Source organism: Heteronotia binoei, chromosome 11, assembly GCF_032191835.1.
Source record: "Heteronotia binoei isolate CCM8104 ecotype False Entrance Well chromosome 11, APGP_CSIRO_Hbin_v1, whole genome shotgun sequence".
Taxonomy (NCBI): Eukaryota; Metazoa; Chordata; class Lepidosauria; order Squamata; family Gekkonidae; genus Heteronotia; species Heteronotia binoei.
In genome coordinates this window covers 73,078,361-73,096,429 of record NC_083233.1, presented here as the reverse complement: position 1 = coordinate 73,096,429, position 18,069 = coordinate 73,078,361, and the positions used below count along the sequence as shown (strand labels likewise).

The following is an 18,069-nucleotide window of genomic DNA, read 5'->3' as shown; positions in this document are numbered from 1 at the left end:
TGACCTTTTTCCACTTCAGAAGGGTAGCTTGACAACTCTTTGTACTTTTGACCTTCCAGACGTCTGTGTCCTTATGAGGTGCATTCATGGAAGCCTACGATTCTTTTGTTCATGGAGAGAACAGGAGACCCCAAGAAAAGCTTTGGCTGCCCGGCCTTGAACTTGCAACTCTCAGTGCCCATTCACAACTGACCATGTAGAGAGATTTAAGATTCCAAGAACTTTGACTCACCTGATGTGCTCATTGAAGGGAAGTCGCTTCCTTCAGTCAGTTCCATTTGGAATATCCATGTCTGAAAAATGTTACGCAACCACGGCCGGAGGGGAGAGAGAGAACATTTGAATGAGGCTGAGTTGCATCCATTCACGGGATGTTGTGGATATTTTTTTGACTGTTTCAAAGCTCTCTCTCTCTCTTTCTTTTTTCAATTATTACTTTTAGCGTGGCTTGAGAAATGGTTGTTTTACGCTGTCAGTGTCCCAAGACACTTTCCGTTTTAAGTGAACTAGCCTGACGGATGAAGCTGTGTAATTTTATGGTGTCGTCTCTCACGCAATGTGGTCCCTGATGGGATAGGATCACCTGTGTGACCAGGGCTGGTGCATTGGAGTTGGCGAAGTAGGTGGCCGCCTGGGGCACCACCTCACCGCAGGGATGGGGGCAGGTCGCTCCTTTCCCGTTCCCACTCACACCAACCTGAACGTCTCCTGGCCTGCCCCTCTCCCGCTTCAGAGAAGCCAGGAAGAGGCAAGAAAGACAGAGGTGACTTCTTTCTGGGTCCCTCTGAGGCGAGAGAGGGCCAGGCAAGAGGCGGGGTGGGCCGCACGTTTTTTCTTTGTGAACACACAGCTCAGCCTGCCCCGCCTCTCGCCCACCCCTCTCCCACTTTAAAAGGAGCCGGGAAGAGACTGTGTCCTTCTTTCTTGTGGAGAAAGAGAGAGGCGGCCTCTTTCTGGGTCCCTCTGAAGCTGGAGAGGGCCGGGTGAGGAGTAGGCCAGGCTCTCTCAATCTCTCACATTAAGCATGTTTGGCCACCCCTGGGTAGGGTTGCCAAGTCCAATTCAAGAAAGATCTGGGGACTTTGGGGGTGGAGCCAGGAGACTTTGGGGGCAAAGCCAAGATCAAGGCTGTGACAAGCATAATTGAACTCCAAGGGAGTTCTGGCCATCACATTTAAAAGGACTGCACATCTTTTTAAATGCCTTCCTTCCATAGGAAATAATGAAGGATAGGGGCACCTTCTTTTGGGGCTCATAGAACTGGACCCCCTGGTCCAATCGTTTTGAAACTTGGAAGGTATTTTGGGGAGAGGCACTAGATGGTATACTGAAAATCTGGTGCTTCTATCTCAAAAAACAGCCCCCCCCCAGAGCCCCCGATACCTGTGGATCAATTCCCCATCATTCCCTATGGGAATCGTTCATGGAGGTGCATGATAGCTGTGGGGGCGGGGCTTTCCCCACCGGCCAGCTGGCTGGGGGAGGGGGGAAGCCTGTAAAACCGGGGAATCCCCCTCTAGGACCTGGGGATTGGGAAGCCTACCCCTGGGCTACAGTGTAGACAAAGTCAAATATTTTGGTATCTGTCAAGGACTTGAAGCTGGTGTTCCAGGCTCTCTGATGTTTCCCATACCTCTCTCAGCATAATCCCAAAGGTAGATTGCTTATCTAAAAAGACCAAGTAGGGACTCTAGGAAACAGCATTCAAAAGGGCAATGAAATGGACAGAGAGAGGAAGGCATGGGGTATGCAGGGAGACTAGGGGATGGCTGATTGGCTAGGCAGCCATGGAGAATAGTGTCTAAGATTAGGAAGTCCCATAAGTAAGGCCAGAAACTAGGTGCCCCCTAGCCATATCAGAGGATGTCTGATTAGCTAGGCAGCCATGGAAGAAGGCATCTAAGATTGGGAATCTCATAAGTAAGGTGATAAACTAGCTATATCCCAAGCCAGACAGGACAATGTCTGATTGGCTAGGCAGCCATGGAGGAAAGCATCTAAAATTAGGGAGTCCCATAAGTAAGGTCAGAAACTAGCTACCCCCCAAGGCAGACCAGAGGATAGCTGATTGGCTAGACAGCCACAGAAGATGATGCCTAAGATAGGGAGTATCATAAGTAATGTCAGAAACTACTCTCGAAGCCAACCAGAGGATGTCTGATTGGCTAGGCAGACATTGAGGAAGGTGTCTAAGCTTAGTAAGTAAGGTCAGAAACTAGCTACCCCGCAAAGCAGACCAGTGGATAGTTGATTGGCTGGACAGCCATGGAAGATGAAGCCTAAGATTAGGGAGTCCCATAAGTAATGTCGGAAACTACTTCCCAAGCCAGACCAGAGGATGGCTGATTGGCTAGGCAGACATGGAGGAAGGTATTTAAGATTAGGAAGTCCAATAAGCAAAGTCAGAAACTAGATACTTCCCAAGCCAGAGCTGAGGATGGCTGATTGGCTAGGCAGCCATGGAAGAAGGTGTCTAAGCTTAGTAAAGTCAGAAACTACTTCCCAAGTCAAGACCAGAACTAACCTGGAAGTATTGCCTGGTCGTGTGAAACCAATACTAGATTCATGTTTCGGGGAAAGAGGGTTTCAAGGTCTCCCATCCTTGCTACCGTCCCTTCATGTTCTTCAGGTCCAGTCCCCATTGTCTTCCAGACAGGAAATTGAGTATTGGGCTGCCATAGTCTGCTAACTCTAAGGGCAGGCAAGCAAGCGGCAACTGTGAAGAAAAGAAGCAACGGAGCTGGGGACCCCAGGAGTTGACAGTGAGCCCCCTATTGGCTGGGAGGCCTAGACAGGAGATGCCAACCCGTGATCAAGGAGAACCAAGGGCGGGTTTGATGGGCAGCAGGCCTATGCTGCAAACATGGAGGCAATATGGCTCCCTTCCTGGGAACTCTGTAGCGTTGAGTGAGTCACCACAAGGGGTGCTGCTGAGCAAATCGGGATATTTCTGGTGCAGGTCTGAGCTGAGCCTACTAATAATTCATTGGGGGTGGACTCTATGAGTAGCCCATTTGAGGTTTTGGCCACATTTTCCACCTGGCGTTTTGCAAGGTATGCCATTTTTGGATGTGCGTTTCAGCCCCCTTCCTTGTTTCTGATCCTTCCTTCCTTCCATCATCATCAAATCTCATCAGGTGCTTTTCTGGCGTGATGACATCAGCAGATCTTCGCCTGCTTAATTACACTCTTAATTACAGCTCTGCATTGAATTAGGGACCCATTATGCACGTTTTAATTGAAGCCCTGCCGAGACCACCGTCTGCTAACATCGTATCCCACAATATATATCCCCCTTTTTGCTTCACTTTCAAGGATATGAAAAATACCCTAGTATTTTAGTTAGGATGGTTTTAATGAATTGACAAGAGGAATGTAATTAGGGCGGAGGCGGCAGGCTGACTAACTGAAATCATCCTGGGGAACGTAATCACGTTTGGAGAGTGGGTAATTAGCCCTTTCCAACATGGATGTTGTGTTGTAGCTCAGCGGGGGCAAATAGCCACAGGAGGGACTGCGGAAAGAGAGCTTTTGCAGCTCCCAAAGCTGGAGAGGGTGGATATTTATTTATTTATTTAGAATCATAGAGTTGGAAGGGACCTCCAGGGTCATCTAGTCCAATCCCATGCACAATGCAGGAAATTTGCAAATACCTCCCCCTAAATTCACAGGATCTTCATTGCTGTCAAATGGCCATTTAGCCTCTGTTTAAAAACCTCCAAGGAAGCAGAGGCCACCACCTCCCAAGGAAGCCTGTTCCACTGAGGAATCGCTCTAACGGTCAGGAAGAAGAAGAAGAAGAAGAAGAATTGCAGATTTATATCCCGCCCTTCTCCCTGAATCAGAGACTCAGAGCGGCTTACAATCTCCTATGTCTTCTCCCCTCACAACAGACACCCTGTGAGGTGGGTGGGGCTGGAGAGGGCTCTCACAGCAGCTGCCCTTTCAAGGACAACCTCTGCCAGAGCTATGGCTGACCCAAGGCCATTCCAGCAGGTGCAAGTGGAGGAGTGGGGAATCAAACCTGGTTCTCCCAGATAAGAGTCCGCACACTTAACCACTACACCAAACTGGCTCTCCTAATTCTTCCTAATGAAGTTCTTCCTAATGTTGAGCCAGAAACTCTTTTGATTTAATTTCAACCCATTGGTTCTGGTCCTACCTTCCGGGGCCACAGAAAACCATTCTACACCATCCTCTATATTTAGTAGGCTTATATTCTGCCCTTTCCCATAAGGGACTCAGGGCAGATTACGACCTAAACTAAACAATAAAAACCTACCATTTAAATTTAAAACCATACAATAAAAACCAAAACAATAGAACAATACAATGAAATAAAGTGCATTATCAGCAGGAAGGCCACATTTCACAAGATACAGCAGTTTTTGCCCCAAGAAAAATGATGATGTTAATAATAAGATTTATCTTGGGTTACCAGGTCTGATTCAGGAAATATTGGGGACTTTGGGGGTGGAGCAAGGAGACTTTGGGGGGGGGGTGGAGCCCAGAGCAAGGTTGTGACAAGCAGGATTCAATTCTGAAGGGAGTTCTGGCTGTCATGTTTAAAGGGACCGTGTTCCTTTTAAATGCCTTCCCTTCACTGAAAATAATGGAGGCTGGGGGCACCTTCTTTGGAAAGAAGGCAGCCTGAAGAGACTTGGGTACCAGGCCATTTAGGGCAAAGGTGTCAAACATGCGAATCAGGCTTCCAAGCAACTGGCTCTTGTCTAGGGTTGCCAAGTCCAATTCAAGAAATATGTGGGGACTTTGGGGGTGGAGCCAGGAGACTTTGGGGGTGGAGCCAGGAGACTTGGGGGTGGAGCCAAGATCAAGGCTGTGACAAGCATCATTGAACTCCAAAGGGAGTTCTGGCCATCACCTTTAAAGGGATGGCACACCTTTTCAATTCCTTTCTTCCATAGGAAATAATGAAGGATAGGGGCACCTTCTTTTGGGGCTCATAGAATTGGACCCCCTGGTCCAATCTTTTTGAAACTTGGGGGGGGGGGTAGTTTGGGGAGAGGCACTAGATGCTATACTGAAAATTTGGTGCCTCTACCCCAAAAAACACCCCCCCAGAGCCCCAGATACCCACGGATCAATTCTCTATTTTCAATGGGAATAAATATCCATAGGGAATAACAGAGTTCCCAGCAGACATTTCCCTCCCCTCCCCCCGCTTTCTGACGACCCTGAAGCGGGGGGAAGGCCTCTAAACCGGGGGATCCCCTGCCCCCACCTGGGGATTGGCAACCCTACTCTTGTCTGCTTCCTTCGCGCTCTCTCTTGCTTCCTTCTGCATCACAGCTTGCTTTGCCAGGCTTGCTCAATCACACAGCAGAGCTACTGAGTCAAGCCTCTCTTCCTTCTATTGGCTGAGGATCCTCCCCCTCCTGGTCCCTTGGGGAAGGAAGGAAAGAGCCAGAGCTTCCTTTGCCCAGTTCCCTGGATCCCATGGGAGAAATACAAAGAAAGCACCATGAAGTCCAACAGGTGCTAATGTTTTAATCATGTTTTATTTTCAGGTTTTTTTTTTTTAAATCTTTAATTGTGTTTGTGTCCTTTATAAAGTTTCTACCTCCGGTACCTGGCACATTTTATGACACACGTGGCCCGGCCCAACAAGGTCTCATTTATGTCTAGGCTACCCAAATCCCCTGCCTGGGCGGGGGACCCCCGATTTGGAGCCTCCTCCTCCCCCCGCTCGCCCAAAATCCAGAAAACGGGGGGGGGGGGAGAATGGCAGCCCTTCCCACGCAGCCTAGATCCCAGCAGCTTCTCCTCTCCCCTTCTCACCGATCCCTGATGCTTCTCCTCCTCCCTTCCCTTCCCTTCCCTTCTCACCTTGGATCGCAGCAGCTTCTCCTTGCCCCTCCCCTTCCCACCCAGCTCCATCGCAGCAGCCGGAGCTTTCCCAGGCTGCTTCCTGCCCCGCCCCAAAGGACCATGTGCCTTTGCACCTCCGGAGGTGGTGAAAGGCTTCAACTTTCTGTGTTTGTGTCTGTGTTGCTATGAAGAAGCTGGCTGGTGAGTAGAGAGGCCAATCCCCTACATCAGATTTGCGAGAAGGGGTGTGTGTGTGTGGAGGAGAGGGAAACGTCTTCATTATTCCCTATGTGGAGATCATTTCTCATAGGGTATAATGGGGAATTGATCTGGAGGTTTCGGGGGCTCTGGGGGAGCTATTTTTTGAGGTAGAGGCACCAGATTTTCAGTATAGTATCTAGTGCCTCTTCCCAAAGTACCCCCCAAGTTTCAAAACGATTGGACCAGGGGGTCCAATTCTATGAGCCCCAAAAGAAGGTGCCCCTATCCTTCATTATTTCCTATGGAAGGAAGACATTTTAAAAAGTTTGCTGTCCCTTTAAATGTGATGGCCAGAACTCCCTTGGAGTTCAGTTATGCTTGTCACACCCTTGTTCCTGGCTCCGCCCCCAATGTCTCCTGGCTCCACCCCCAAAGTCTCCTGGCTCCACCCCCAACGTCTCCTGGCTCCACCCCCAAAGTCCCCAGATATTTCTTGAATTGGACTTGGCAACCCTATTTATGTCAGATCCGGCCCTCATAACAAATGAATTCAACACACCTGATTTAAGGCATTCAAAGCTCTTCGGGTTGCGCCTGGAAACCTGTACAAGAAATTCAAACTCTTGCTTGATGTGCTCCCAGTTTCAGAATCTCTGCCAAAGGCAACCCCACATTTTGCAGTAGTCCAGCCTGGTTCGTGCCAGAATACGGACCTGGGTCAAGATCAATGTTCCCTCTAAGCTGCAGAGTCTTGTGAGCAAAAATTCTACTTTGTGAGCTCCTGGCATTAAAGTTGTGAGCTACTGCATAGATTATTGTGCTCTGGGGTCATCCTTCCTGATCTAAGACAAAAATGTGTGAGCTGGAGGCAAAAAATCTATGAGCTAGCGCATGCTAACTCAGCTTAGAGGGAATGCTGGTCAAGATCATTGTTTGGGTAGCCTGATAGGATTGCCAGCTATGGGTTGGGAAATACCTGGATATTTTAGAAGAAGAATTGCAGATTTATACCTTGCCCTTCTCTCTGAATCAGAGACTCAGAGCGGCTCACAATCTCCTATATCTTCTCCCCCCACAACAGACACCCTGTGAGGTGGGTGGGGCTGAGAGGGCTCTCACAGCAGCTGCCCTTTCAAGGACAACCTCTGCCAGAGCTCTGGCTAACCCAAGACCATTCCGGCAGCTGCAAGTGAAGGATTGGGGAATCAAACCCAGTTCTCCCAGATAAGAGTCCACACACTCAACCACTACACCAAACTGGGGAGAAGGGCTGGGGAGTGGGGAGACTTTAGCAGGCTATAATGCCCTAGAATCCATCCTCCAAATTAGCGCTTTCCTTTCTCTCCAGAGAACTGATCTTGGCCATCTGGAGATCAGTTTCAGGGCTCTTTTCCTAGCAGGAGCTCCTCTGCATATTAGGCCATGCCCCCTCTGAAGTAGCCAATCCTCCTGGAGCTTACAGTAGACCCTGTACTAATAGCCCTCTAAGCTCTTGGAGGATTGGCTACCTCAAGGGGGCGTGGCCTAATATGCAGAGGAACTCCTGCTAGAAAAAGATCCCTGATCAATTGGAATAGCGGGACATCTCCAGGCGCCACCTGGAAGCTGGTAAAGGGAGGGAGGTCGCTTGTAGGATAAAGACAGCACAACCGAAGTTATAGTGACCAAATAACTAAGAATGTATTGAAACAAAATCATACAAATATGTTCAGTAGAAGAGTAAATAGCAATAACAATTCCCCCAGAGTTTCACAGTTCCATCAAAGGAGTCCCAATGAACAGGAGGTCACATCAATAAATTGCAAAAAGCTGCAAAACCCACAAGTTTCTTGTTCAGTGCGTCCAAAGCCGGCACCCAGAATTCCCGATGGACAAATGGGACAGAAAGTCTCCAGTGAGAGCCTTTTGGAGTTTGGTGCCGTTTTGAAATGTTACTGGAGACTTTCTGACCCATTTGTCCATTGGGAAGTCTGTGCACCGTCTTTGGACGCACTGAAAAACAAACTGATGGGTTTTGCAGCTTTTTTTGCAAGTTACTGATGCATCAGAAACACTTTGATATTTTTTTTCCTGAGCTTTTGCCTTTGGTTGAGATATGTGGTTGGAACCCCCGATGTTAGAAGAGGATTTGAAGCAGGGATAATCAAGTTGACCTCCTGTTCTTTGGGACTCCTTTGACGAAATTGTGAAACTTTGGGGGGATTGTTATTGCTGTTTAGTTTTCGATTGAACTTATTTGAATGATTTTGTTTCAATACGTTCTTGGTTATTCGGTCACTATTCGGTTGCACTGTCTTTTGCCACCTGGAGGCTGGCGACCCTAATCAGCTGCGGTTGCAAGTTTTAGGGCTTTGTGTAAAAATTTAGTTCATAACTCCCAGGCTGAGCCTGCTGCTTCCCCGTGAGCTTAGGCGCTCGAGTCTTTGCTCGCTTGGGCAAACGCGGAAAGAAAATCCTTCAGGCTTAAGCCTCCGAGGGGACAAAGGAACCAATGGGGACTCCCAACAGCAGGGACTCCGATGAAAGGCTCTGCCCATTTCATCTTGCTGGCCCAGCCCTTCTCGATCCGCAAGCTCTGCATTCCAGACCTCCCGTCATCCGGTTTCCAATCTGATTTTTTTTTAGTCTCTCTTAGGTAGACGTTCATCTTTCTGAGCTTAGCCAATCTTCTTTAATCACTGTAGCATCAGTTTTTTTTGGGGGGGAGGTGGGGCTTTCTCTCTCTCTCCTTCTTTTGAAAGGGACTGTCCTCTCCCCCCAGCAGCTGATAGACAAAGGTCCTGAGAATGGTGTGTTTTGAAACTGCAGCGAGGTTATCCGGGACAGTTCTTTCGTCCTCTTTTGAAATCCTCCCTGCCTCCGGAGCACCAGGCCTTTGTCAGACAGAAGTGAACTTTTCATCTCACCCTCTGACAGTGAAAGCCGGGTTTTCATTGCAAATCGAACTGTCGGGCGTTCCTTTTGATGGCTGATGGCTTTGGTGTTTGTCGTTTTCCCGACTTTTGTCAACTGTTGCATCTGTCTCCTGGATTGGGCTGAGATTCGGGCAAAGCGCCACGGCTTCTGTCATCGGAAACCGCCCGGCCCTCCAGAGGCCCATCACCACATTCGCCATCATCTCAGATCAAATGGCTGGAGAGAGGGTCTTTTTAGCAGTGGGGTCCCAATTATGGGCCCCCTTTTCCCAGACAGAGTCACAGGAGGTGCCTACATTAGCCTTGATCCAAAACAAGTCTCCGTCTAGGACAGGGGCGGCCAAAAGGTGGCTCAGGAGCCACGTGTGGCTCTTTCACACATATTGTGTGGCTCTCAAAGCCCCAGAGGTGGAATTCTAGCAGGAGCTCCTTTGCATATTAGGCCACACCCCACTGATGTAGCCTATCCTCCAAGAGCTTAACAAAAAAGAGCCTCCAAAAGCTTAACAAAAAAAGAGAAGGAAGCTTTTAAAGTTGCTTTCTTTTCACCTCTCCCTCCCCATCTTCTTTCTTTCCGTCCATCTTGTGGCTCTTAAACATCTCATGTTCATGTCTTTCAGCTCTCAAACATCTGATGTTTATTCTGTGTGGTTCTTACATTAAGCAAGTTTGGCCACCCCTGGTCTATTGACTGGGATTCTAGGTATGACAGGATGCTTTAGGGGAACAAAAGGCAAAGGGAGGAGAACTTTAAAGAAGTGTTTTCTTCAAGGAAAGGGTTTTTTCTCAGCCAGTCATGCAAGATCCCTGCCCACCCTGGAATGCCCCCCAAATCCCCCTGCCAGGTGGACGAGGGGATCTGGGAACCCAACTTGGGGGTCAGTTGATGGCTGAAACTCTCTATCTGGACAAAGTGATGCTCTATACTCTTGGTGCTTGGTGTCGGGGGGGAAACAGTGGGATGGCTTCTAGTGTCCTGGCCCCGCTGGTGGACCTCCTGATGGCACCTGGTTTTTTGGCCACTGTGTGACACAGAGTGTTGGGCTGGATGGACCATTGGTCTGACCCAACATGGCTTCTCTTATGTTCTTAATCAGTTTATGGCAACCATGTAGAGTTTCCAAGAGAAGAGACATTCGGAGGTGGCTTTCCATTGCCTACCTCTGCGTAGCAACCCTGGGTTTCCTCGGTGGTCTCCCGTCCACTTAGAAATCAGGGCTGACCCTTCTTTGCTTCTGAGATCTGATGAGATTGGGACACCCTGGGCAATGCAGGTCAGGGGGTCGTTACACCCTGCTAAAATAAATGAGGGAAATTACATTTGCTGCATCTATGGTATCCAACTGACCAGGAGTGGAATTCTAGCAGGAGCTCCTTTGCATATTAGGCCACACACCCCTTATGTAGCCAATCCTCCAAGAGCTTGCAGGGCTCTTAGTACAGGGCCTACTGTAAGCTCTTGGAGGATTGGCTACATCAGGGGGTGTGGCCTAATATGCAAAGGAGGTCCTGCTAGAATTCCTTACAGGGCTCTTAGTACAGGGCCTACTGTAAGCTCTTGGAGGATTGGCTACATCAGGGGGTGTGGCCTAATATGCAAAGGAGGTCCTGCTAGAATTCCTTACAGGGCTCTTAGTACAGGGCCTACTGTAAGCTCTTGGAGGATTGGCTACATCAGGGGTGTGTGGCCTAATATGCAAAGGAGCTCCGGCAAGAATTCCACCCCTGCAACCGACCCTCCCGAACAAGTGGCTCGTATATCTATGTTAGCGCATGAGGCCAAGCTGTGCCTTTGGCAACCCGCTGAAATGGAACAGTATTTTCGTCTTGATCCTGTATTATTTTGGAGATTTTAATTATTTTGAATATGCCTTAATCCCAACAATAAACCAACTGGCATAGAGGAGCTGGAGGGGGAACCATCTGAAGGATTAGCCCATGAAAGCAGTTTAAAGAGAGAGAGAGAGAGAGAGAGAGCGCCGTCTGGGGCTTTTGGTTGCATGTAAAGCCGAAAGCATCTGTTGCACAGTAGCAAGACAACAGCTACTATTTCAGTAGGGTGAGAATGTATGGACTGTAACTTGTGTATGTAGGTATCTTACATTCTTCTTTAGGAGTTCATTATACTGCTATACCAATGACTTTGGCTCCTGTTTCCTTTGCAACCTTTCAAACCCCTGTGAGCTGTTTGGGGTTTTCTTTTTTTTTAAAAAAAAACCCTTTCACTCTCACTGATATATTTTCATATTCGTTTTATACCTACAATAACATGGTTGATTGTTTTGTCTTATTGCCCAGTCCTTCAAAGGAGCCCCGTGGTGCAGAGGGGTAAAGCTGCAGTACTGCAGTCTGAGCTCTCTGCTCACGACCTGAGTTCGATCCAGGCAGAAGCTGGGTTCAGGTAGCCAACTCCAGGTTGACTGAGCCTTCCATCCTTCCGAGGTCGGTAAAAGGAGTACCCAGTTTACTGGGGTGGGGGGAGTGTAGATGACTGGGGAAGGCAATGGTAAACCACCCCGTAAAAAGTTTGCCGTGAAAAATTTGTGATGCAATGTCACCCCAGAGTCAGAAACGACTGGTGCTTGCACAGGGGCTACCTTTACCAGCCCTTCAGTTGATTTAGCTTTTTACTATGAGGGTTTGCGAAAATGACCTGGAATGTGGTTACACCCTGTTCAAACGAATAGGGAAAGATTCAGCCCATCTAACGTATGGGGGGCCTAAGTGATCTCGTTTAAGAACTTACTGCTATGTTGTGGATCTTGTGAGAGCCAGGAGATCCACATGACCTCATGAAACACATGAAGCTTTCTTGCGTTTGCTCTCATCAGGGTGACGACGGCTTTTCAGCTGTCCACCTGTGAGATGACACCATTTTAGAACTGATAAAAGGAAGTACTTCTTCATCTGAAGAGTGATTAACTGCCACAGGAGGTGGTGGCAGCTGCAAGCATAGACAGCTTCAAGAGGGGATTGGATCAACATCTGGAGCAGAGGTCCATCAGTGGCAATTAGCCACAGTGTATTGTTGGAACTATCTGTCTGGGGCAGCGATGCTCTGTATTCTGGTGCTGGGGGGGCACAGTGTTCTGGTCCCACTGATGGACTTCCTGATGGTGCCTGGGGTTTTTTTTGGCCACTGTGGGACACAGAGTGTTGGACTGGATGGGCCATTGGCCTGAACCAACATGGCTTCTCTTACATTCTTATATCTGGGGCAGCAATGCACTATATTCTTGAAGCTTGGAGGGGGCAACAGTGGAAGGGCTTCTAGTGTCCTGGCCCCACTGATGGACCTCCTGGTGGCACCTGGGTTTTTGTTTTTTGTTTTTTGGCCACTGTGTGACACAGAGTGTTGGACTGGATGGGCCACTGGCCTGATCCAACATGGCTTCTCTTATGTTTTGATGTCCAAAGGCATGGATAGGAAGGAAAGTCTACAGCCCTGGGCTTCGACAATCAGAGAGCGAAGAAAATCTGAAAATCGGTATGTCATGTCCTGCACTGCTTCTCTCCGCAGAGCACTGAATGGGCTCTTTAATTATAAAAGCTGCCTCCATAACATTATGCCTGACTGTTATCGTGTCTGGTTGATGGAAGGGATGATTCGATGGCAGTAATTGTCACCCTGTCAGGTGCGCTTCCTTGGTTCTATAATTTTCTGCTTGGGAAGAGATTTGTGGATCTGGCTTTGCCCTTGCATTTCCGAAAAACCTTCTGCATGCCAAGCAGGTGCTCTGCTGCTGAGTCACACCACCCATGCTCCTACACTTGCACCCAGGATCCGTGTCCGATTGCAGTGTTCATTCAGCCAAATGTGTAGAAAGTGTCCTATCAAACAGAAAAAAAATCATACATCTCCTTTTCCAGTGGAATCTCTAAAACAGGGCTGTCAAACATGTGACCCAGGGGTCGAATCAGGCCCTCGAGCAACTGGCTGTCATCTGCTTCCTTCTTCCTCTCTCTTGCTTCCTTTGTTCATCACAGGCTGCTTTACCAGGCTTGCTCAATCGCACAGTAGCTACAGAGCAAAACCTCTGTTTTCTCCATTGGCTGAGGCTCCTCCCTTGGGGAGGAAGGGTGGGGGAGAGAGAGCTTGATTTGCCAGGCTCTCTCAATCGCACAGCAGAGCTACAGAGCCAAGCTTCTCTTTCTTCTATTAGCTGAGTCTCCTCCCAATCCTGGTCCCTTGGGGAAGGAAGGAAAGAGCCAGAGCTTCCTTCGCCCAGTTCCCTGGATCCCATGGGAGGGCTACAAAGAAAGCACCTTTAAGAACAACGAGTGCTAATGGTTTGAGTATGTTTTAAGGTTGTTTTTTTTTTTTAAAATCTTTAATTGTGTTTGTCTGTGTCCTTTATAAAGTTTTTTATCTCCGCTACCTAATTTTAAATAGGTACGCATAAGGCCCGGTCCGACAAGTTTTATGTCAGATCCGTACTTCATAACAAATGAGTTCAGCATCCCTGCCCTAAAAGGTCCAAAGAAAGGAACAGAAGACCACTTGAATACAGCACCTTCACACAGGGAATCGGGGGGGGGGGGGGGGGGGAGAGACTGGCTAGAGTTGGGGGGTGGTGGAAATTGGGTTCTCCCTAATCTTAAAAGGTAAAGGTAGTCCTCTATGCAAGCACCAGTTGTTTCTGGGGTGACGTTGCATCACGATGTTTTCATGGTAGACTTTTTACGGGGTGGTTTGCCAGGTCGTAAGCAGAGAGTTTGGACTGCAGTACTACAGCTTACCACTCTGCGTCACGGGGCTCCTTTCAAACCCCCTGATTTTAGGAAGCACTAGAATGAACCTGGGCAGTATAATAAAAAGTAGAGACATCACCCTGCCTACAAAAGTCCGTATAGTCAAAGCGATGGCATTCCCAGTAGTAATGGATGGCTGTGAGAGCTGGACCATAAGGAAGGCCGAGCGCAGAAGAATAAATGCTTTTGAGCTGTGGTGCTGGAGAAGAATCTTGAGAGTCCCTTGGACTGCAAGAAGATCCAATCAGTCAGTCCTAAGGAAAATCAACCCAGACTGTTCCCTGGAAGGTCAGATGCTGAAGCTGAAGCTCAAATACTTTGGCCACCCAATGAGAAGGGAGCACTCCCTGGAGAAGATCCTGAGGCTGGGAAAGGCAGAAGGCAAAAGAAGAAGGGGACGGCAAAAGATGAGATGGCCCGACAGCGTTACTGATGTCACAAACACGAATTCGAGTAGACTTCGGAGGATGGTGGAAGACAGGAGGGCCTGGCGTGACTTTGTCCATGGGGTTGCAAAGAGTCGGACTCGACTGAACAACAAAAAGAATGGGTGATCTCATCAGACCTTAGAAGCTAAGCAGGGTTGGTCCTGGTGAGTATTTGAAATGGGAGACTAGCAAGGAAGTCTGGGGTTGCTACGCAGAGGCAGTCAACAAACACCCACTTGGCCTGCCCTGGATAACCCATGCTAGCCCACCGTAGTCTGATCTTGAAAACTAAGCAGGACCAGCCTTGGTTAGCACTTGGATGGGAGAAGAAGATGATGATTTTTGGATTTATATCCCACCCTATACTCTGAATCTCAGAGTCTCAGAGCAGTCACAATCTCCCCTACCTCCCCCCCCCCCAACAACAAACACCCTTACCGTTTTCGTACACAGCTCACCTCGCAGTCACAATCCTGTTCCCTCCGCAGCGTCCGGTCAGATTTCCCACCATCTGCGCCAAAGTTACAGGAAGTGCCGCGGCTTCTGCATAGCAAACGTAAACCGCTAAAACCCAGTTTACGTTTGCTACGCAAAAGCCGCAGCACTTCCTGTAACTCCGGCGCAGATGGTGGGAAATTCGACAGACGCTGCGGATGGAACAGGATTGTGAGGTAAGCTATGTGCGAAATGGTCCCTGTGAGGTAGGTGGGGCTGAGAGTGCTTTTAAAGCAGCTGCCCTTTCAAGGACAGCTTCTATGAAAGCTATGGCTAACCCAAGGCCATCTCAGCAGGTGCAAGTGGAGGATTGGGGATCAAACCCGGTTCTCCCAGATAAGAGTCTGCGCACTTATCCACTACACCAAACCAGCAAGGAAGTCCAGGGTTTCTGTGCCGAGGCGGTGACTTGATGGCGCTTTCGGCCACCAGTCTCGGGTTGCTGTCGGTTCAGTACCGTGACGCAACATTAGCGGCCCGTGGTGCGTTGGCACAGAGAGGGCCGAAGTACGCTCTTCGTCTTGGCTACACCCAGAGCAAAAATACGTGACAAAAGCCAGCACTATCCCTTTGAGCAGCTGTGCCGTCTTTATTCATTGCTTTCGGGGCCTCTGTCCTTTGACGTTCCTGTACCGGGAAATGAATGGCAAATATGTCATACTCTCCAACATTTCGCCGATGGAAATAAGGACACTCTTGTGTGTCCCTGCTTCAAGGATCACTGGCTGACCTGCCTCCCCCCGCCCCCTTTCTCTCTCCTTCTCTCTCATTCCAGTTATACAGGGCAGAAGGCTCCTCTCGGCCTACTCTTTCATTATGTCACAGCTGACTTTTGGTGACCCCAGGGGTAGAATTCTAGCAGGAGCTCCTTTGCATATTAGGCCGCACACCCCTGATGTAGCCAATCCCCCAAAAGCTTACAAGGCTCTTTTCTGTAAGCTCTTGAAGGATTGGCTAGAATTCCACCTCTGGGTGACCCCATAGGGTTTTTGAGGCAGCAGATGTTCAGAGGTGGTTTGCCATTGCCTGCCTCTGCATAGCAGACTTATTGGGGGGGGGGCTCCCCATCTCAAGTACTGCCTTCTACTGAATCAGACCCTCGGTCCATCAAAGTCAGTCTTGTCTACTCAGACTGGCAGCAGCTCTCCAGGATCTCAAGCTGAGGTTTTTCACACCTATTTGCCTGGACCCTTTTTAGTTGGAGATGCCGGGGATTGAACCTGGGACTTTCTGCTTACCGAGCAGATGCTCTACCATTGAGCCACCATTCCTCTCCTTTAGTGGCTCTTCAGGGTCTCAAGCTGAGGTTTTTCATGCCTACTTGCCTCCCCAAAACTATGGAGATGCTGGGGTTTGAACCCAGGACCTCATACATGCAAAGGATGCGCTCTACCATTGAGCTACATCCCCTTACAGATGTAGGAGCAGGAATGCACAAGAACACAATTCCAGCTGGCTTGGCAGCTGGGGGTGTGGCCTAATATGCATATGAGTTCCTGCTGGGCTTCTACAAAAAAGGCCCAGTGCAAAAGAATGTCAGGGGTGTGTAGCTTAATATGCAAATGAGTTCCTGCTGGGCTGTTTCCACAAATAAAGCCCTGCGCAAAAGAACAGTGGTGTTAGGGGGTGTGGCTTAATATGCAAATGAGTCCCTGCTGGGCTGTTTCCACAAATAAAGCCCTGCGCAAAAGAACAGTGGTGTTAGGGGGTGTGGTCTAATATGCAAATGAATCCCTGCTGGGCTTTTTCTACAACCGCCCCCCCCCCGGCAATGTTTGATTAAAGGAGAGGTCTGCCATGACAACATCATGCTAACCTGGTCTCCATGCCCACTTCATTGGCTGAAGGAGGCAGGGAAATGCTGAGGGCAGGGACAAATGGAGATTAGCAGTTGAGGGTACGTTCCAACCCTTTATGTCCAGTCTCACTGGGCCTAAGTAAACTGAATTTCCAACCCTCACCTGGATAGACCAAGGTAGCCTGATTTCATCAGCTCTTGGGAGCTAAACAGGGTCAGCCTTCACCAGCATTTGGATGGGAGACCAGCAAGGAATATTAGGGTTGCTACACAGAGGCAGACAAGGGCAAACCACCTCTGAACATCTCTTGCCTTGAAAACCCTACAGGATCACCATGAGTTGGCTGTCACTTGGCGACCCTTTCCACCACCACCGAGCTGACTCTCCCAGTCAGCTTAGAAATTTTAAAAGTTTTGATTTGCTTGTTTAGATGTTTATACCCCCGCTTTTCCCCCTTGTGGGGATGTGAAGAAGATATTGGATTTATATCCCGCCCTACACTGTGAATCTCAGAGTCGCAGAGCGGTCACAATCTCCTTTACCTTCCCCCCCCCCACGCACACACACAACAGACACCCTGTGAGGTAGGTGGGGCTGAGAGAGCTCTCCTGGAAGCTGCCCTTTCAAGAACAACTCCTGCGAAAGCCACGGCTGACCCAAGGCCATTCCAGCAGCTGCAAGTGGAAGAGCGGGGAATCAAACCCGGTTCTCCCAGAGAAGAGTCCGCACGCTTAACCACTGCACCAGACTGGCTCTTAGGACAGCTTACGACATCCTCACCTTTTCCCTTTTTTAACCTCACAGCGACCCCATGAGATAGATGAGTCTGAGTCTGTGGGGCTGGCCCAAGGTCACCAGCAAGTTTCCATGGCAGTGTAGGGCTTCGAGATGCGTTCCCGACCTCCCCCCCCCCCACCTCCCCTTAGCCATTTAAGGTCTAAAATGTGGGGGAAGAAACCTTTAAAAATGCTGACCTTCACGTGTGCACGCCAGCCAACATTTTAGAAAGCCTGTATAATATAGCGGGTCCAATGCATGGAGGAGGCGAGGTTGCAGTGATCATAGCTCTTTCTTGAGTTACAGCATGGTAACGAGTAAGCTAGAAGACTGCCCAATGGGGCCAACTTTATACAGTCCGGGGTTCCCGCGCTAGAACGCCATGGGGTCATTTGAACAAGCAGGGGGCCACTGATTGGACCAGGGTAGCAGGGATGTGGATCCTATTGCCCATTGTTCCTGAGTCTCCAAGCTCAGTCCCCACAGCTCCAATGAGCCAGGCAGGAACACTGGTAAATGCTGAGAGCCACTTTGGTGTAGTGGTGAAGTGTGCGGACTCTTATCTGGGAGAACCGGGTTTGATTCCCCACTCCTCCGCTTGCACCTGCTGGAATGGCCTTGGGTCAGCCATAGCTCTGGCAGAGGTTGTCCTTGAAAGAGTAGCTGCCGGGAGAGCCCTCTCCAGCCTCACCCACCTCACAGGGTGCCTGTTGTGCGGGGAGAAGACATAGGGGATTGTAAGCCGCTGAGTCTCTGTTTCAGAAGAAGATGATGATGAAGTTATTGGATTTATATCCCGCCCTCCACTCCGAAGAGTCTCAGAGCGGCTCACAATCTCCTTTCCCTTCCTCCCCCACAACAGACACCCTGTGA

At 49.3% G+C, this 18,069-nt stretch overlaps 1 protein-coding gene and 1 non-coding gene across 2 annotated transcripts in view; one reads left to right on the top strand and one right to left on the bottom strand.

The window, feature by feature from the left end:
* The window catches only part of TMEM132C (transmembrane protein 132C), a 393,879-nt gene that overhangs the window by 38,142 nt on the left and 337,668 nt on the right, over nucleotides 1-18,069 (top strand). The gene's annotated exons all lie outside the window — the stretch shown is intronic.
* Nucleotides 15,959-16,030, bottom strand: TRNAA-UGC (transfer RNA alanine (anticodon UGC)). The gene has a single exon. It is a non-coding gene; the product is annotated as a tRNA-Ala (tRNA).